Source organism: Oryzias latipes, chromosome 16 (assembly GCF_053564925.1).
Source record: "Oryzias latipes strain Hd-rR chromosome 16, Olatipes_Hd-rR_3.1".
NCBI lineage: Eukaryota > Metazoa > Chordata > Actinopteri > Beloniformes > Adrianichthyidae > Oryzias > Oryzias latipes.
The window spans coordinates 33,983,483-34,005,246 of record NC_136252.1 but is presented as its reverse complement, the minus strand read 5'-3'; the positions used below and the strand labels follow the sequence as shown (position 1 = coordinate 34,005,246).

The 21,764-nt window shown below is 43.9% G+C and overlaps 1 protein-coding gene across 6 annotated transcripts in view; it reads right to left on the bottom strand.

The window, feature by feature from the left end:
* The window catches only part of rftn1b (raftlin, lipid raft linker 1b), a 263,821-nt gene that overhangs the window by 123,667 nt on the left and 118,390 nt on the right, over window positions 1–21,764 (bottom strand). Inside the window, exon 2 of one of the 6 annotated variants that reach the window (XM_023964743.2) lies at window positions 7,629–8,125. The exons of 4 other annotated variants lie outside the window; for them this stretch is intronic. The gene's annotated coding sequence lies outside the window, so the exon portion shown is untranslated. Of the gene's footprint in view, window positions 1–7,628; window positions 18,254–21,764 lie in introns of those variants that run through there. One more of the 6 variants, XM_078933637.1, reaches the window with a different exon arrangement.

The window sequence follows — 21,764 nt, the reverse complement described above, 5'->3', positions numbered from 1 at the left end:
TTTCTGTGTTTCGATTGTTTCTGAAATCAAAGTGTTTATTTTTCCCTGCAGTTATGAGTCTATTAGGCTTTGATATCAAATTTTTTTAACAGATTTTTGTTCAAACGTAGCCTGGAGTGGAAATTAGTGGACGGAATCAAAACCACAACTTTTATCCAACTAAGTATTTTTCAGACCATAAGGCAAACTTAGAATCCTTGAACTTTCTCAAAGATCCTCAGTGCAACTCGTGCACGAATGCTGGTTGTGTTTACTGACCTGGAATAGATTTTTCAGGGGAAATCTGTCCAAATCAGACTTTGATAAACTACATAGCCGCAGCGCTTGATGGATTGTGGGAGCATTATGGGAAGTCAGAAGCCTAGCCTAGCTTCAACATAACAGAGCTAAAAAGTGAGAGTATTGTTCTGTGTTTTAATTTTCCTCTGCAAAAGCTGATTGTTGCAGATAATGACATGAAGAATACACTTTCCGTCAACTCCTCTGACCAATCACCTGCCACTAGGCCCTTCAGGCATTCTGGGTACTGTGGTCACATTATTTGAATGTTTTATTGAATCTGATGTGCCCTATAAGTGAGTATAAGGCACTCTAATGTCCTTCTACATCCATGAAACTCCTCTTTGGTGTTTTTTTCAGATTTCTATCTTGGAAGCACATAATCGAGAACAACTTTTAAAATTATAAACGTGATTAAAAGTCTTTGTTTCATGGCAGATTGTGTGGAAGACGGTCCGTTTTTAAATGCCTAACTCCCACCATGCATCACTTGGGGTTTTAATAACATAATTAACATTTTAAAAATGGAGCTAGAAACATCAAAAGATGTCACATGTTGATTCTTGCTCTTAAGCCCTTCCCTTAGCGCGCTAAAACGAGATCAGAGCCCATTTGCAAAATGTGATACTCTGCAGAAATGATGGTTTCACAAAGAAACTCCTCTTAATGCACCTGGAACGGCCTGTTTGCTGTCCGGGCTGTTTTGTCCCTCTGATTAATGATATTACAATGAAACCCATTTGCATAATGTCTGTGTAAAGGTCAAAACACGCCGGCAGCATGCGAGGCGCCTCACGAGCTGCTCCCATCATTTCCCATCACAGCCTCCCACTCTGCCGGCCACTCGCGCTTCTTTAACGCATCTGCTAACTTCACTTCCCAAAACTGTTTCATTTCTAGCATCTCTCAATTTACACGAAAGTCTTTGCTGACTTTAGAGTTTGTGGTAAAGCTTCCTCACCTGCTCATCTACAGTCGTGGCCAAAAGTTATGAGAATGACATAAATATTGGAAATTGCTTACGTTTTTCTAATAGCAATCTGCATAAACTCCAGAATGTTATGAAGAGTGATCAGATGAATTGCATGGTCCTTCTTTGACATGAAAATTAACTTAATCCAGAAAAAAACTTTCCTCTGCATTTCATTGCTGTCATTAAAGGAGCTGCAGAGATCATTTCAGTCATCGTCTTGTTAACTCAGGTGACGAGCACAAGGCTGGAGATCATCCTGTCAGGCTGAGGGGGTTACAACGGCAGACTTGACATGTTAAAAGGAGGGTGATGCTTGAAATCATCGTTCTTCCATTGTAACCATGGTGACCTGCAAAGAAACGCGTGCAGCCATCATTGCGTTGCAGAAAGATGGCATCAAAGAAGAGGGTATTGTGGCAACTAAGATTGCACCTCAATCAACACTTGATAGGATCAGCAAACCCACTCGTGGTCAATCCTCAAGAGGCGAGTGGACAAACCAAAACCCTCGAATTCTGACAAACTCCAAGAAGTGATTCTGAAAGAATGGGTTGCTATCAGTCAGGATTTGGACCAGAACCTGATTTAGAGCATGCCCGGTCGCATTGCAGACGTCCTGAAAAAGAAAGGCCAACACAGCAAATACTGACTCTTTGCAGAAATGTCATGTAATTGTCGATAAAAGCCTTTGAAAAGTGTGAAGGGCTTGTAATTATATTTCTCACAAACAACTCAAACAAAGATCTAAAAGCAGTTCAGCAGCAAACTAAGATTTCTGTCATTCTCTAAACGTTTGGCCGTGACTGTACACGGATGTTTCTGAAGTAAATCATTGTTTCGTCACATACAGCTAAAACACAGAACGAAAATCTACAGGAAAGTGATTTGTAACGTCAGGCGAGCTCTCCAATACTTCCTGTTAAAGCTGGGGGGGGGGGGGGGGGCTGAAGGGTTACTTAGAGGTAGGGACTAGGTACTAGGGAAGCAATGATTCACCATCCTGACTTCCATTTTTGGGTCACGGTTTTGTTTCGCTTTGACAGGATATTAAAATACAGCAAAACAAAATAATCATGAAAATCTTTTTTTAAATTTACTAACAGGCAAGTCTGAATGAAGAAAAGCTACACAAAGCCTGCTGTAATGCAATAAAACGATGGATAAATCCTTCTTACACAAGTGTTTGCCACTTACAACATGACTGTACGATGCACTTCCCCCACGGTTGCGTTCAATGGTGTCGCATTCGGTTTTAAACCAAGAATCGTGGCTTCCCCACCTCATCTGTCTCAGAACTAGACTGCTACTGGATAAAGAGACAAACTAACCCTCTTCCTGCCTCATCTCGGTGCACGTTCCACTTACTGTGAGAGTACAAACCAAAACATTTTTGACTTCTCACACCAGGAAAACTGTTTACGAGTACGTTTGATATCAAAGTCAGTTCCTTCAGCTAGCGTGATCGCTGCTCAGATACACTTAACCTTTAACACAAGCGCTGAGCTCCAGTGCCACGTTCTATCAACTACCATAACTCTGCAACCGTTTAAGCAATTAACAGAATTCTGAAGTGGAGAAAAGTAGCTTTGCCCTAATATGAAATTTAGGCACTCAATGGAAATGTAGCGCAGAGTGTAGATGTCTGTACATAGGGAGCTATTTGCTTTAAATGACTGCTTCAATTCACAGTCCAAGTCAAATCTTGAAAATTCTAATTAATTTGACTTCTATAGCACCTTTCATGAAAAAACGAACAGGTCAAGGTGCTGTAGATAAAAAAAACAAGAACACAAAAACACCAATCCCCACACATGCAATAAAATAATAAAATACACAAAAACAAACACAAGTAAAAGAGAAATGATTCTAAAATGCTAAAGAGGAGAAAACCCAGAAGGCGCCCTTCGCCCTGTCCTCCTGTTGGCTGGGGTGTCAGCATTCAAGCAGCACGAGCACAACTCATCCCCAGCACCTCCCGCCCCACAGACCCCCAACCCCCGGGTCCAATGCGCCTAACGTGGGCACACCAGGCCCCACTGACCTTAGGCACCTTCAGCAGGCCTTCACCTGAGGACCTAAGGGTTTAGGGAGGTTCATAAGCTAAAAGCAAGTCTGATATAAAAGACGGACAGAGACTATGAACACTCCTATTGACTGGTAACCAGCTCAGTGGCCCTGTGGTAGTGTCCACCCTGTGACTGGAAGGTTGTGAGTTCAAATCCAGTCATTCTGAAGACTCTAAAAATCTGGAGACTCAGCATTGAGGGGTTGGATTGGGGGGTTAATCTACCAAATGGTTCCCGGGGGGCGGGGTGGGGTGGGTGGGGACTTTAACTTTTAGCGTGTGCCGAGTTCTGGACTAGCTGGACGCGATTAAGAGTGGTTTCTTTTTACCAGAAAGGAGGGCATTACAGTAACCATTCTTGATGTGATAAAAGCATGTATTTAGATCTCAGCACTGGAGCTCCTATTGTGGTGCTCTACATGACAAATCACTGTCATAAAATAAACTAGACATGACTATAATAGCCATTTCTCTAGAACACAACAGTCCACCTTATTTATCCATGCCATGGACACAACCATTCTGGTGTGATCTCAGAAATTAGGTAGGGTCAGGTCTGGCTAGACAGCCTGAATCACTAGGTCCTGTAGGTTACTGCAACCACATGGGTGTTACGGTTTCAGTCACTTTGTGTTTTGTTTCTTGATTTCCTGTTTTATTTTGTAGTATTTCCGGTTTCGTTGTTGTTTTGAGTTTTACCTTGACCCATTCAGTCCTGAGTGTTTCCACCTGTGTCTTGTTGCCTTGTATGTATTTAAGTCCTGTCTTTCCCTTCCTCCTGTGCTGGTCCATAGTTTGTAATTGTCTCGCTCCCCCGTTTTCAGAGTTTTTCGAGTCTCGAGTTTTGCCTGCCTGTTGCAGTGGTTTTGTTTTGTAGTTTCCAGTTTTGTTATTAAACATCCATTCCCTGCATCCTCCGGCCTCCTCTCCTCTCTGCGCCTGGGTACCTCCCATTCCCCCCGTAACATTATCGACCAGCCAGATATGTACCCAGCAGAGAGTGACGTTGGGTGTTTTGGAGCATTCTGCCAGGAGGCAGACGAAGACCGGCCGGACGAGTTCCTCTACCCGGGCATGAGGGACATGCGCCTCCTGGAGGCATATTGCCAGGAAGCTGAGAGGACCAGATGCCCCTGGTCCCAGGTCTCCAGTTCCATTTTCGAGGGGAGTCGCCTAACCTCAAGAGGACGCCGTCGTCGTCACCGCCGCCCTCACCGTAAGTCCTCCCTTGACTCCTGGATGGCGCTGGACAGTCTCCGGCCACGGGCCTTCCTGGAGCCTCTGGACCAGGACCTGTGGCTGTGGGAGGACCCTTACCTGGAGGAGGAGGGGGTCGAGTCCCAGTGGACTTTGGAGGGTCAGCTCCCCGCCTCCTTCTTCGACGGGCCTCGTTTGGCTGTGCTAAGGGGCCGTCGTCGTCGCCACCGTCCCTCTCGACGCCCCGTTTTGGTTCCGGAGGTGGAACTGGAGGCGTTCCAACCCGGTCCTGCGTCCAGGAGGGAGCCGGACCCACCACGACCCGTTCCGGCTCCAAGGAGGTTGCCGGACGCATCTCCTCCCGTCCCTGCTCCCAGGAGGGTCCCGGACGCACCTCGACCCGTTCCGGCTCCTAGGAGGGTCCCGGACGCACCTCGACCCGTTCCGGCTCCTAGGAGGGTCCCGGACGCACCACGACCCGTTCCGGCTCCGAGGAGGTTGCTGAACGCAACTCCTCCCGGTCCGGCTCCGAGGAGGTTGCTGGACGCACCACGACCCGTTCCGGCTCCGAGGAGGTTGCTGGACGCGACCCCGCCCGTTCCTGCTCCTAGGAGGGTCCCGGACGCTCCACGACCCGTTCTGGCTCCGAGGAGGTTGCCGGACTCAACCCCTCCCGTTCCTGCCGTGGACCCCGAACCCGAGCCGCCTGCCGCGGACCCCGAACCCGAGCCGCGGGCCCCGAACCCGAGCCGCCTGCCGCGGACCCCGAACCCGAGCCGCCCGCCGCGGACCCCGAGCCGCTGCCGCCCGCCGCGGACCCCGAGCCGCTGCCGCGGACCCCGAGCCGCTGCCGCCCGCCGCGGACCCCGAGCCGCTGCCGCCCGCCGCGGATCCCGAGCCCGAGCCACCAGTTCCAGACTCTGAGCCCGAGCCGCCAGCCGTTTGCTGGTTAGACTGTCGATGCCGGATGGCGCTGCCTCCCGGCCGCCCTCCGGATCCGCCTCGCCGGACAGGGCGGTCTCCGGGCCGTCCTCCGGACCCGCTTCGCCAGACTGCTGTTGGCCCTTGGATTGGCCTTTCGGGCCCCCTCCTCCTGGACTCTTGGAGGAACCTCGGTGCGGTTCCTTGAGGGGGGGGTTATGTTACGGTTTCAGTCACTTTGTGTTTTGTTCCTTGATTTCCTGTTTTATTTTGTAGTATTTCCTGTTTCGTTGTTGTTTTGAGTTTTACCTTGACCCATTCAGTCCTGAGTGTTTCCACCTGTGTCTTGTTGCCTTGTATGTATTTAAGTCCTGTCTTTCCCTTCCTCCTGTGCTGGTCCATAGTTTGTAATTGTCTCGCTCCCCCGTTTTCAGAGTTTTTCGAGTCTCGAGTTTTGCCTGCCTGTTGCAGTGGTTTTGTTTTGTAGTTCCAGTTTTGTTATTAAACATCCATTCCCTGCATCCTCCTGCCTCCTCTCCTCTCTGCGCCTGGGTACCTCCCATTCCCCCCGTAACAATGGGGGTACGTCCCAGTGTTTCCATGTGCCGGTCCCAAGTCTGGGTAAATACTGAGCGTTAAGCCAGGAACGTGTAAAACTGAAGATAACGGCATGGGGGTCATTCCCTTTCACTGAAGGGAGGCGCCAAAAGGAAACAGAACCATAAAGAAGTTTTATCTCCATTTATTAGTGATGGGTGAGACAACAAGGAAAGGGCATGTACTGCATGGAACGAGTGTAAAGCTACGTTCACATCCGGCTCGGAAAAGCTCGTCTGAGCGACCACTTCCCATGAAAAGTCCATGTAAACGAGCATAACTGTGCGTGTCGGACGTCTGCGTTCAAAACTCTTGTGTCCATGCGTGGCTACGCACTTTGTTAAGTCCGTTTCCAGGCTCTACCAACAAAAACGCACAGACAGTCTTTAATGTATCGGAAGAGAGCTGTATTAGAAAAAGCCTGGAAGCAAGATTTGCGCCATTTTGCACCAATCCTCTTCCAACTGAGTACATGCGCTATTATCAGGTAGCATCAGTCCAGTGTGGACACCAAATCATGTACACAAACCCACGTTTAGCACCTTGTTGAACGTGCCACACATGTTCAGGAATGTGCTGAGCGTGGCATAGCAGCAGCATCAGTCCGGTGTTGTTTTAGACGATGTGAACCGTCGGACGGACCGATATGATTTCCCTGCTGTGTTCAGATCTTCAAACACAGAACTGGAATCAAGGGTTCTGCCTTGAGATTGGTCAAGTCGCACAAAAGTTAATTATGGTTTTCCACAAGGTTCAAACAAATTTTCTTTTGGTCAAATTAACCCAAAAATAAATAAATAAATGAAATTGATGATATTAAAATATTAACAAAACACACTTTTTTAACTGATATGCCAGAGAAAACTCTGTGAAACAAACCTACATGCCATGAATTACTAGAATACGTTTTAACCCCTGGTATTTTTCTGCTGCAGTTCTGTCACCTTTGTGTTTTTCTTGTGCAAACTCGTGTTTAAAAAAGCGCAACATGAAGCATCTGATGAGGCGTAAAGCGTCCGGAGCGCCTGGTTCTACAGTAAATCAGCGTAACACGGGTTCTTTGAGTGAGTGAGGGTTTTAGCGTGGAAGCCTCTTGACCTTCCAGCTTCTCACCAGCTGGAACTAATTCAGAGCAGTTTGCTGATATGGAGCCCTCTCACTCACACACAGTCATTTCTCTGCTTCCCTCTTCCTCTCTCATCTTCCCTCCTCAGTACTCCTTCACCTCCTGCCACCCTTCAACTTGTTTTCCTGTGTAACCCCCCCCCGCACACTTGGATGAACTCGTGTCTGGAGGAACATACTGTTAGCGTGTAAACAGACACGGGTAGCTCTCACAGTAACCCACTCCTGAACGGAGATGGGATTCAGACCCCCCCACCTCCCTCCACACATTTCACGGGTGGACCACGATCACGCCGCTCAAGACCCAAACTGGCGGCTTAACGGCTCGTCTGATGACTTCGGCAAACACGCAGTCCAAGTTGACAGAGGGTGACACGCGGGGAATGAGGGCAGAGAGCAGTGACACATGCGCTGAAGTTTAAACAAACCCACGGCGTGAGGAAGAGGAAGGGGAAGAGGAAGCAAACCGACCTGTTTTGCAATCTGGTAGAAAAGTTCTTCAGTGCGTGGAGACGGATCCAGCTGCTGGGGCTGAGCTTCCTTCAGAAACTGACATTCTGCTCCGAGGCAGAGAGGAGAGGATGGAGGAGCGGTTCGGATCCTGTCCGAGGATGATGAGGCTTTCCTGCCAAACACAATCCTCTCAGGGCTCAGCGGCGGCTGCTCGGCGGTTTGGCTCGTCTTCCCCCTCACCTAACGGAGCTTAAGCACACTTGTACTCTCGGCGTGTTTCGGTCATGCTCAAAGTATGTTCTGCAAGCTCAGAGAAACCACATCCTGTCACATATTCGCCTCCCTCCCCTGTCTCTCCCTCCTTTGTGCTGCTCTCTCCTCTCCTGCGCCTCCCTCTCGCTGCCCTGTGGTCGTCTGAGGCGCTCCGACCCAGCGTCTGCTCGCAGCAGCCTCCCCGCTCCTGCTGGCGTCTCCGGCAGCCGCCGCAGCTCCACGCCGCCGACCGAAGCACCCGCCTGAGGAGAGGAGGGGAGGGGAGGGGGATGACGAGGGGAGTCAGGAGGGAGGCTTTTTGGGAAATACCAGAGTTGGAGAAAAGGGAGAGAGGGCTGGAGGAAGAGGAGGAAGAAGCATGTTGCTTCGGCGGCGAGCAGCAGCAGTCATTTATTTGGAGGATCGATGAGCAGGTGACAGAAAACAGCTGATCGAAAATGCACGTGAGACCGTCCGCATTTCCTTCTTCTGTTGCAGTTCTGCATATTTTATATGTCCGGGTCAGGACCCCCATAGCTGTGTACTTAAATGTTGAAGTCAGCTGCATAATTTCCATTTCTTTAATGCAGCAGCAAACACAGGGGCGGATGCCATCAGGGAAGGGGGCCCCAAAAGACCAGGGGCCAAAAATAAAGAGCTAAAAATATATTTAACGTAGAAAAGGAAATATTTATTTAAGACCGCACACATGTGATGTTCTGTTTACCTTGTAAATCCTAAAATATACATTTCATATGAGAAGAGAGACTTTGTCTTCTACAAATATTGTTGAAGCTGAAATAATGATTAAATTTGGTAATCAAATATTTTAAAAAATTAACAGTGAAGGGTAGGAAACAGCTCTTTTGAAACCAGCCTCGTGTGGTCATTTGAAGAATTGCAATATATGAAACTGTGTTATGTGGGAGGGGCTTCCTAAAACCTTCACTAAAGTGCATCTTTTCTAGGAACACACATAGAATTATTGTAAACCATGAATCCTGATTTTTTAAGCTTTTTGAATATATCCGTTTAATAGTTTTGGTTCTTAATAAAACAAACAGAAGCTTGGTGAAAGATTCAAAGGTGAGTTTCTGAGCAGGCAGCTCTGTGAGGCGTGGTAAAGATAAAAAACCCACCTCAGATGGACCCAAATGATCCTATTTTCTGTTCAAGTATTTCTGATAAAAACCAACCCAGATTCAGCACCAACAGCTTGTTTCTGCTGCCCCCAAATGGAGCAAAAAGGTTTCAACGATGAAGGACACAAACACAGAGACGGTGGAGAGCTTCGCATGTAAAGATGATTTTATAGAGAACTATAAGAGTGATAAGAGCTGCTGCAGGAGAACTGAATCTACAGCTGATCCAACAGTTTCTGACTTTATCGTTTGACCTCTAAAAATGCAATAAATAAGTCATGATAGGAAGCAATAGGTGGTAAAATACATAATCAATAGAAGGAGTCATCTTTCTTCATGGCAGTAAAATCTCAGTCATCGTAACTGTTGTTATTTATTGCACTTAAAGAAAATGTCTCCACTATGATACTGAACGTGTTCTTGGCTTGTTTTTACTCATAAATATTTAGTAATGTTTCTAGAAGGATTGTGAGGTTTCAGAGCTGCTGTTTTTCCCTCAAACTAATCCTTCATAAAGCATAAAAAATGTAAAGGAATCATCACATTAAAGATGCTTTTTTATTTCTTGTAAATCAAAGACTTGTTCACCTCTGAGATTTGGTCCTGTTTTTCTTTTGTGCCTCTTGAAGCTCAGATTAGGGAGAAGTTAGACTCAGATGTGTAAAACATCCAGATTTGTTGTGTCTTTTCACTCTTGTGATCAGGCTGCCACTGCAGCTGAAAAGAAAAGTTGTTTTTCCTGCATTCAGAGACTGACGTCATTCTGTCCGTCACTAGCAAACAAGTCAGTATCATCAGCAAACATGATTACATTTGTGTCATAAACTGTCAGGAAATCGATTTAAACTTTGCTAAAAATGACAGACATATGTGTTTGGTTCATTATTTCTTTGTTTCAACACAGCTTCATAGGCTTACATTTTTAATGGTATATTTGTAGGGAACATGCATGAACAGAACTTCTACATCTTCTTCATTTTCTCCTGGCGTCTCGTGGATTGACTCAATAAGGTTGGAAGGAACCGGGCATGTTGGTCGTTTACAGTTGATTCATTTAACAAAAGAGGAGCTTCAGTTGCATCTAGAGGAACCACAAACAGCCACAAAACAAGCCTGACTCCTCATCCATCATCCCGGTCATGCAGTTGTGACATCATCGTATCCTCCAAACAGTGTTTGTGTCGTTCACTGATGACCACACTGATCCCACAGAATGTTGGGATTGAGTTTAGGACTATAAAAGGCAGTTCCCAGAATACTCAGGTGGAGATATGGGGTTGTCATGATCTGTCTTTAATCATGAGTAGCCGAAGTTTCCTATTTAGAGAAATGCTGACCCACACCATCACATCACCTCCACGAGTCATGTGAACCTAAAGGATCTGTGCTTAAACAGCTGCTGCACAGTTTCTTCAATGGATGTTCGGCTTGGATGAGATACATTCACATGTAATAATCGACATTATTGATCAACTGTCCATTTCCAGACACACTGGATGCTGTTGATGTCACTGCTGGATTATCACTGTTCAAGTTGGGCATTGTGGCCTCTGCGTCCACAGAATATTTATGGCAGTTTGTTCCGTTTTGCTCCAGATGCAGTGAGAAGAACAAATGCAGATGTATTTTGTACTGTTTCTGGGCTTTTTGGTGAAATGCACTTCCTCGAGTTGTAGCACAAAAGGGGGAAGCTCTGATTCAGGAGCCCGCGTCGAGTAAGAATCCTTCACAAAGAAGCTATTATATCCGAGCTTGGCACGTTTCTTCTCCAGGATGCTGAACGGGTTGAAGAAAAAAGCTGCAGGAATGAGGACGTGTGAGCCGCTTTTCAGGAAAGATGCCGTCTGCAGAAAGGAAAAGCTGCTTGAGCCAAGACACTGCCGGATGGAGTGCGTTTAATTTCGATTCGCTCTGTGCGGTCCCCTGAAAACAAATCTAATAACGCTGCTGACCCCTCGCCTTTTCATCAAAACAGCCTCCACGCCGCTCCGCTGCAGACATGTACGCCATGTTAAACCACCGCCACCGAAAGAAATGATCAGCTGGCAAAACAACCACACAGAAACATAGACGGGGGCCGGACCACAGCTTGTGTTTGTTGTTTAGGAGATTCATGTCACGGAGACATTTTTCATTTGACCGATTTCTAAATGACAGCAGAGAAGAATCCTGATCACCTTTTGATCTATTTTCAAAGTGTTTCCAGTGGTCTTTCAATTATGATTCTGTCGTTTTTAGACAAAATCCAAAATCCTTTGTCGTTTTTTAGTAGATAGTTTCTGCAGAGCAGCAGGAGTTCATTAGAAAATAACCTCTGAGTTGTGAGCGTTGGCGGGGAGCCATTCCCCGTTGCTGAAGGATATTTGTCTACACGCCCTCCAGCTAGCTTACAGCCCCTCACAACCTCCAGCTAACATTAGCGGTGCAACAAAAACGGTGAAAACTATCAGAGCTATCCAGCCGTACAGTTTGGATCCAGATTCCCGTTTGGACGAGGAAAACAAAGACGTTCATGGATCTGTTTGACAGTGGATGCATGAGGCTTGTGGCCCCGCCCCCTGCCTTTTAAACGTAAAAAATACGATTATTTTTAAACGACATGTTTTCGTCTGCTCCTGATCCCGCTTTGAATAAAAAAATGATCAGAAATGCAAATTCAAGTTTAATTTTCTTTAAATAATTTCCCAACACAACATGGTAAAAACTCAATTTCCATTGAAGTTGGTCTAATGCGATTTGACCCTCTCAAAGTCATCTTCAGCCACAATACAACCTGGATTTTGATGATCATGTTTTAATATGATCATCTTGCTGCAGGGCTCAAATTAATGATACATTTCTCCTCTGAATATGGAGATTTCCTGCATCTGTTTGTGCTTGCATCAGGAGCTCGGTTGGACTTTAATGACCCCATCTTACAGGCAGAAGCTGCCAACACATGTGGTCCGGTCCACATTTGGAAGGACATCTCTCAGGCTGGCCCTGAGTGTCAAAGGTCGAAGGAAAAATAGCAGGGCTCCATCCTCATGAATGAATAAACTCCCAGACATGCCACAGTGGTGAAGCTGGCACTGGGAAGGCACTAATGATGACCAGCAGCGTCTCACAGAAGGATCTTTGGTGCAGGATAATAACTGGAGACCTCTGTTCCCACACTTGTTTTATTGTTCAGCTGTAATCAGGAGGGCTTAATGTTGCATAACGCTGGTAAACATGACTTTTCCCACATGGCTTTTCCCACCAGAGAACTCTGGGACGACTGCTACATGACAAGCTGAGTGAGAGTCGTTGAAGACGGGCATCCATGCGTGGCGTTTGTACCGGCGTTGTTTACGGAGGCGCAGAACGACCGTTTGGGTGCTCCTGTGCCCTCATGAACAGAAAGACTGTCCGATTCTGGGTCTGCTGGGGTGTTCATCACCGCCTCATGCAGTTTTCTGGCCTCTTTCAAACCTCCACTGTGTCTAGAAATGTTACAGCGCCACCCAGTGTTTGAAATGAAAGTGGAAGGTTTTGCAAAGAAACTAAAACACATTTTAATGTAGACTTGATTTTTTTAAACATAAATATGTGTTTTTAATCTTAGTTTTGTTTGTTTGAAAAAGCTTAAATTCAAATAAATGTGCTTTTTTCAGCCGTGTGCAGGAACAGTTTGAATGCTGGATGACTTTGAGATGATTGAAACCAGGAATGTCTTGGCTCTGATGCACAGTCACACATACATTAACTAAGCACTATCTATGCATGCACGGTGGAATAGATCATTGCAGGATATCAAAGAAAATTCTCTAACAGAGGAAACTCCACGAAAAAAAGACGCTAATGTTTAAAAAAAAAAAAAAAACGAAAACTGTATAGATGAGAGGATGAGCCGTTTTAACAGATTCGTGTCGGGTTCTTTTTTTAATCTTTTTTTTTCTAACCATCATAACTTTTGATTTAATTAGAGTCCAGTATATTTAGATGTGTGATCCTGTGTAAAACAAATCTTTTTTTTTTCTCATTAAACTTCTAGATTTTTTTTTTGACTGCACAGAATTACAAATCCATTCATCTCCATATGACTTCAGATCAAAGACAGAAAACGTCTCAAACAGGTCCATCACAGGATCAATATCCAGACAAACAGCAACTGTGCTAACCTTTACATCTACATTTGTTTCTACCTGACAACAGCGCTCGACTCCCAACGACTCCATCAGCCCTAAAAGCCGAGACTGAGTTTCCATCAGAAGCAGAAGTTTCTTTGGTCAAGCTCAACAGAATTCAGGGAAATCTAATAACTTTGGTTCCCTTGAACAAAGATAAAGGTGAAACTGATCATGACTTATGATAACCACGGTTGTTGGTTTGAACAGCATCTTTTAAGGTTTCCATTAGACGTTTCTTTGTGTCCAAGACTGCAGCATAAGGGATCCCTGGTCTTGTTTTCAGACTGGACACACATTGAAGTGAACCAGTTGTCTTTCCCCTCTGGAACAAATCTCCAGTCTGGATACACCCAAGCGGAATGTGGTCCAGGACCAGGAACATCTCTCTGACCCGTCTTTGGAGGTGGTGTCTGTTCGTTTCCAATCGGACTGAATTTTGGTTTGCTCCGAGGTTCCTCAGTCCGAATACAATCCGTCCTCGGAGTGGAACAACTGGACCAAAACGATCAACGTAGAGGAGTAGAAATGAAACAACAGATGAGCCACGGACAAATATAAAGCAACGATTGTCGTGTTATCAAACAGAACGTTTATTTAACACCTTTGCAAATGCGTTTATACGTTTATTTAACACCTTTGCAAATGCTTTTTACGTGCTTTTCTGTGTCTTGGTATGCGGCGCCGCTGTGACGTCACCATAAAAGCTACTTTGTAGTTCCTGAACAGAATTCTCTTCAAACAACGCCGTAACACCACAACGATGAGACACAGCAACTCATTGACATGTGGTTGGATGAATGCAGACTCATCAAAACAATTTTCAATGTGATCCACATCACTTCTCACTGTTTTCCTAAACACTTATCAGTGAACCCTCCTAGACGTCTTCTTGCAGTAACCAACCTGCAACACGTCTCCACCGGACCAAAGAAGCAGGAAAAATGTCGTACCTGACATGGATGCAGACGTTCAAAGTTGGTCACCAAAATACAAAGTTTGAATTGGTGAACTATCAATATACAAGGACTGCAAAACACAGGTCTTCCATCATTTCTGCCTTTAGTTTCTTAACCCCGCCCTCATATCTGGCCAATGAGTAAAGATTTTCAGTCACATGTTTTTTTCTAGCTTTGGTTGGAAACAGGAAATCCTCTTGACGGCAGTTTGAATACAGACCAAACGCGAGGATCAGGACTCGGTCCGGACCAAATGATTTTTCCAGTCTCAATGCACCTCAGTTCGAAAAACTGACCCGACACTTTGTCCTTTAAACTTTGTTTTTCTGTGTTGTTTTTTTATGAGAAAGCTTTTTGGTTACAAACGTGTCTCGATGGTGGTTCTACAAAATGTCCAAACTTTAAAGTTAACAAATTAAAGTCAAAGTTTGTTGGTGATTAAAAGCAGAAACACTGAACCTAATGGTCATTAAGAGATCTCATTGCTTATGTGTGCACGTATACCTTCATTCTGACCTTAATCCTTCTGTCTGAAGTGTATAGATTCCCACAACGCCAAAGGTACATAAAGAACTGCACCCACGGACTGAACATTTGTTCCTGCTCACAGTCCAGAACAAACGGGTAGAGGTTTGAGTTTCTGTGTGGATTTAGTTTACAAACACATCCTCACTTAAAAACAGAGCAACACTCAAGTCATGTTTAGATGAAGTACAACCAAGTTAAAATACTGTGTGTGGTACTACGTGCTGCCTGTTGGTAGTTATTGTTCATAAGCCAGATTCATCCTAAAGTGTCTCAGCGTTAACTTTTATTCAGATTTGTTCTTTACTCTTTTAAGGCAAATATATTTATGTTAATGTATAAATCTTGATTTAATACAAACATATTTCAATGTTTACAGCAGAAATATATAAACAGTAGGATGAATTAAGATTGGGCATAAAATAACAGCACAACCTGATAATCCTGTAGACGTGAAAAATAGCATTAAAGCTATACCGGTTCTATACATTTCTGCAGAGTGTAGTTGGTGTGGACGTCCCACAGGCACTTTTATGGATCACATGCACATCCTGTGCACGCAGCATTTGCACGCGGTCAGTAAGGAGCCAGAGTGTAGCGTAAGACCAGCGTATGACAGAATTACTCATACGTCATCAATCAATCAAACTTTATTTATAAAGCACTTTTCATATAAAAGAATAACACAAAGTGCTTTACATTAAAACAAAATAAATAATATCAAAACAAGCATGAAGATTAAAATAAACAAACAAAAAAAAAAAACTAAAATAAAAATAGGGCCCCCCTCCCCATACCTACACATCCCCCACCCCCTAATTGATGGGGAAAGACAATTAGGGATGAGAAATAACAAACAGGTTGAGCACGAAAACGCTGATAATTGGAACCTCCCTCTCTGTGAACAGCTGCATGACCAGCCAAATGCAGCATCACAGGTGGGGACCGCTCCACCACAGCAAAGAGGTGATGCAGGTCCCCATCCAGAGCTGCATTGGCTGAATGGCATCCGACCCCGAGGGAGGGGTCCCTACTGAGGAAGCACCAGAAAAAATAAAAAAGAGAATTAAAAATATAAAAGAGAATAAAACAGTAAACATATTGATAAAAGCAATAAACAATAAAACATTGAAATAAGATAAATTAAAATTAAAATAACACATTAAAATCTATTGTAAGTTCGTAAAACAAGATCAAATGGATAAATAAAAATAAATAATCAAATAAATAAATAAATAGTGGTAGTAAAAAATTAGCTTAAAGCCAAGTTAAAAAAGATGGGTCTTTAGCCTTTTCTTAAAAACTTCAATGCTCTGCGGCTCTCAGGTCCTCTGGCAGACTGTTCCATAAACGACGGCCATAGAAAGATGCTTCTCCATAGGTTTTGGTTCTTACAGTCGGAATGGTTAACAGACCAGTGCCAGAGGATCTCAGGGTCCGCGAGGGTTCATACTTTAGGAAAAGATCTGATAAATAAGAAGGTGCAAGACGGTCAAGACATTTAAAAACGGTTAAAAGTATCTTAATCAATCCTGAAGCATATGGGGAGCCAATGCAGGGATTTTAAAATTGGGGTGACCCGCCTCCTGGTCTTTGTAAGAACTCGTGCAGCGGAATTTTGGAGACGCTGAAGGTTCCTAATGTTGGTTTTTGGAAGACCAGCAAGCAGGGCGTTACAATAATCAACTTTACTCATGATAAAAGCATGCATTAGCATCTCCATATTAGCCAGAGAGAGTAGTGGGCGGACTCTAGCCAGATTTTTGAGATGATAAAAACCCGTTTTAACCATCTGTTTTATATGTGGGATAAAAGTTAGCTTAGAGTCAAAAATAACATCCAGGTTTCAGATTGTTTCTGAATGACTTAATGAAAGTTCCTGTAGCTTCAGAAACTGTTTCTCTCTCTTAGCTTCAGGACCGATAACTAAATTTTCAGTTTTTTTCCTGGTTGAGCTGCAGAAAATTATTTGCCATCCATAATTTCACATCTAATATACAGTTAAAAAGTGCTTCTATTGGTCTTGTGTCATCAGGAGACATAGCTATGTACAGCTGGGTATCATCAGCATAGCTATGAAAGCTAATGTTGTGGCATCTGATGACATTCCCTAGTGGAAGCATGTGAATGTTAAAAAGCAAGGGGCCAAGGATGGAACCTTGAGGCACACCACAATTAATTTCATGGACCCCAGAAAAGTGCCTGTCCATGCTTACCATAAAGTTTCTCTCCATGAGATAAGATTCAAACCACTTGAGAACAGTCCCTGAAAGGCCAAAACTTTCATACGTGTGTGTGACTTCTATTAGCCTTACAAATACTTCATGAAACACTTAAATTTCGCACAACAATGGTACCACAAGGCCCGTTCACACCGGGACGAATATTCGCCAGGCGTTATTCGCCAGCGTTTTTCGCCACGTTTTTTGTGTTCACACCCAGGCGATTTTCGCTGACGATGAGTGGAGTGAACATGCAATTTCATTCCCTGACATTAGATGGCGCTTAATGTAAAACAGAAATACTCCTGTACACAAGGTGGCGCTGCGCAACTTTACGCTTCTTAAAGCTTCTAAAAGCTTTTCACTCAGAAGAAGAGAGCAAGTATTTACGCGCTTGTCAGAATCAAACAAAGAAAACATGAATATTTCAAGCACCAGTAGCTCCAACTGGTGCTTGGTTCGGGGATATTTTAGAATGTCCGTCATTATTGCTTCGCGGCTGTGTAGACGCTACTTGGCGTCTATCTTCTTCGCCGTGATGTATGTGTGCTCAGCAAGGCAGTTTTGTGTTTGAGCGCCCCCAAGTTGTGTTTTACTGTAACTTCAGAAGCTCCAGACACGTGTGCAAAAGCGCCATTCTCATTGGTCGAATAGATTTCGACGCGACGCGTCGAAAAAAAAAAACGAACCCGAGGCGTTTTTTTTTGACGCTTTAACGCCTGGCGTTTTTTCGCGTCGGTGTGCACACTTTCGTTGGTGCCCTTTGTTTAGTCACGAGGCGTTAAACGTCGGCGAAAATCGCCGGCGAAATTCGTCCCGGTGTGAACAGTCCTTTACACTTTCATGACGTCCCTAAGATGCACTTCCTCTCTACGACCCTCCACGGACCCGGACCCACAGGTAAAGCCCCCATATAGGTGCACGTGACCAAAAACACCTGAAAAGTTAATTCTACAGGATACTGAGTTTTGGATGCAGTTTGATATTTCAGCAATTTGCTCCCTGCATTTTGCTCTTCCTGACCTGTTTTAATCATGTCAAAAAGTACATTTCTGCAACGCTCGACTTGCACATGTCAAACTAGGCTTCTTCAGACTTGAGTAAGCAAACCCCTTCCACATCACCACTGCACTGCCTTCAGTATGGTACGATATAGAACATTGTTGAAGCCATTATGTGTGGTCAGAGCAGGTTTAGGGACTCAGCAGCCACAGAAGGACCAATATTTAGATTGGCTGCAGTCCTCACAAGCTTTCTTTTTAGCTTAATCCCAGCTCAAACATGTATTAACAGAATTTAAAAGAAAGAGAAAAAAAACTCAAACATGTCAGTCACATAGCATAGATGTGGCATCCTATGCAGAAGGGAAAACGGGTGCGTCCTGCGCCGACAGCAGCCGTTTCCATCTACATATGTGACATTCAGGTCTGCCATCCATCATCTCTGCTTTTCTTTTATTTACCTTCAACTCAACAGATTTGGACTTCTATGCTGTGTAAAGACAGGTAATATGTCAGGTAGTCACTACACCCTCAGGCTAAGCAAATCCTTGTTTACTCCCGCTCGGCCGCGCTCCGCAGAAGACAAAGCCTCTTCAGTGCCATGTGAGGGATGTCGGTCAGTTTGCTGAAAGTCATGGGGGAACACTACATCTCTGTTTTGACTTTCTGCTGGACCTATATAAGGAGCTGGAGGACAGACCCAAGTCATCACCTCCTGAGACAGCAGGTATGTTCGTTCAGAGCTCTCCTCGAGCTCAGGGGTCTCCATCAGGCAGATAGCTTTGTTAGGGGGAAGACCAGTATGACTTTCACTGTAAAAAAACAACTTATGTAGGTATTTTTACTATTAACTACATTTGCAAGCTTGTCTTGTCTTCAGGTAATTTAATTGACCTTCTAAATGACCTTAGAACTTAGGCTTTCTCTTGTATGTGTTTCGTAATTGACGCTTCTGCACACGCATGCTAACTGGTTTGTTTCTCCGTCACACAGAGGTGTCTTGTGTCTGGTTTTTGGGACAATGCTCGTCGCGTTGGTTTGCATCCTGACCCTGCAGGGGGTGCGCTCTGCCTGTGTCCTGGTGAGTAAAAGTCACGCCAGGCTTTTTTCGGTTATGTAGCTAATCCAAAAACAAAAACTGGGAAATCCAAAAACAAAAAAAGCTCTAGGGCAGGGGTCGGGAACCTAAGGCTCGCGAGCCATATATGGCTCTTTTGATGGTCACATGTGGCTCGCAGACAAATCTTTAATTCAAATTTTTTTTCTTCATTAGACCAGTCCTTCTCGTGCGCGATGCGATGGCAGAGGCGCGCAGTAGTAGCGGTGCTTAGAGAGACAAATCTGCGCCAGCACTAGTATAAGTTTAAAATTGTCTATTAATTCACAGAGTTTGTACCACCCGGAAACCTGTGAATTGCCGTGCCTAAAACTGCGCGCTCCCGTCTCTGAGAAAGAGCGCGCAGTTGCGGGGACGGGATGTGTGAGGGAGAAAGCAGAGGGTGGGGCTGAGGTGTTGTGGGGACAGGCAGCAGGTGAATCGCGCAGGGATTGTAAAAACGTAAAACCCACTGCCTGTCACTCACTGCAGCGTGTGAGTGTGTGTTTGGCTCCCCGTCTGCATGTGATCAGTCTGTCTCACATCTACAAAACATTCATACCAACCTAAGATCACGTTTAAAGTCTCAACGCCTGCATGAAGCAGAAACTCACCACGTAAACCAGACTAGACCATCAGCAAAACTACCACGAGAAATACTCATCATTTATTAGAAACAGCATAACAATGGTATTAAAAAGAATCCACAGACTTATTGTACTTTAAAAAGGTTGAAATTACATCAAATGCACACATTCACTTGTATTTTAGTTTTAAACATATTGTCGCGGACTGAGTTGGATGGCTGTTGGGCCGCGTTAAAAGTTCTGGAGTTCATTGACCGCATCAAGCAGAGATCTGATTGGCCCTCAGTTCTGTCGCTCAGCCTGTTGTTAGGTAGTTTGGACCAATGGGGTTCAGCTATGGGCCGAATAAGGGAAAGGGGAGGGCTGCAGCGGGAGCAGGGGAATATAAAGTTGGGAGACGCGCTCTCGTCTCGTCTCGGCGGGAGAGATTCAGGAGTTGCTGAATTAATTGTTCGGCGTTTGTTGCGGTCTGCAGTAATCGGAATAAAGAACCTTAAAAGAGGTTAAGTCTCCGTGCCTCAGTGTGGGAAAGGGACACTACATTATTGTATGGCTCTTTCGAAATTACATTTCAAAATATGTGGCGTTTATGGCTCTCTTGGCCAAAAAGGTTCCCGACCCCTGCTCTAGGGGAAGCTTGATGAAATCTCCCAAAATACAAAAAATAATAATACATTTTATTTAAAAGCGCCTTTATACAGATAATCTGCAAAATAAATATTTTTGTGCCAATTTTTTTAGATGGGTTCATGTTTTGGGCAATTTGTAAATAAATAAGCAAACTAGATTATTAATGTTTTTTGTCTAAAAAAAGCATATTTACTACATTTCATGTACTATTTAGGAATTAGTGTAGCTTTTTGGCATTCCAATGTTGATGTACTATGTATTTATAACATGTTTTATCCAGGTTTTCCTTTTCCCTGAATATTAATTTAAACAGGTGATTCAAGTTTTTTTTTCTTTGTTGTGTTTTCAGTTCACATGTGAGAAATATATGCAAAATCTCATGTTATTACATGGCTGTATGTAAAGACTAAGAGTGTGTGGGGCCACCCTTTGGACTTAATGGGAAGTAGTTTTTTTCAACTGTGATTGTTGGCATTTTGGGAGGGTATGATGAACGCCAACACTTAGACACAATAGAGATAAAAGCCCTGAAAAAGTTAAAATATAAAAGTATATTTATTTTTCAGTTTATTTGCATTTTTGTGTGTCTTTTTTATTAATCAGCTGGTCTTACAAGCAAAATATATATATTTTTTTAATTTAGCAGATGAGTCTTTTTAAGTTCTAAATGAATATTATATATTTTTCCATCTGTATCATGCCTTAAAAAAGAAAAGTTATTACCTCTTTATGTCATGCGTACTAGGTAGGGCAGTCTGCTGTCAATCAAAAGGCCACTCCCTCATTTAGGGCTGCTGTATGAAAAGGAGCTGACTTGTTTTCGTAAAAATCCCCCTATTGGTCGCTTGTAGAACTGACCCAGCTTAGGTTACTTTTGTTTTTAAACCTGCTTCAGACAGGAAGTCAAACTCTCACCACTTTATCATATGTACTTAAAAAAAACTCCCTGTAGATAAAAGCTTTACGCTTTGCCCAAATATCTGTGTCTCAAAGACATTTTATAGTTTCCAAAATGTCTCAGGACATTTAAAAGGTGAGAAGGGACTCCTGGTTCTCAATTCTCTGAGGGTTTTTCCTCAAATTAGTGAAATTATGAACAATGTCCAAAAAACAAATAGCCGGTGATAAGAACAGTCCATTTTTTATTTAGATTTTGGATGAGAAATGGAAAAAAAAAAGGTACTTTTTAAAGTCGGCGATGAAACTAACTTGCGGAAACATTAAAGCAAAAACATTACTAGGAGTTATGAAACATAATTAATGGAAGCAAACAGATTAAACTTTAAAATCTTGTTCCAATCATTCAATTTCAATTCAACGTTTCTTTTAACTTTGTATGAAAAACTGTGATTATGTAGCACTTTTCATTGTGGAGTTTGGAGTTTTAAAACACATTTCTTTCTTTATTTGTTTTCTCTTTTGATGAACTTTGCAGCCCAGAATTAGTCATTTTGCAGCAGTTTTAGCAATATTTGCAATTCATGTTTTAGTTCTTTAAGCGAGCTGAGGATTTAGCAAAACTCTGCATCAGTAAAAAGGTTTGCAGCAATACATTTAACTTTCAAATGTGTTTGACTTTCAAATTAAAAGAA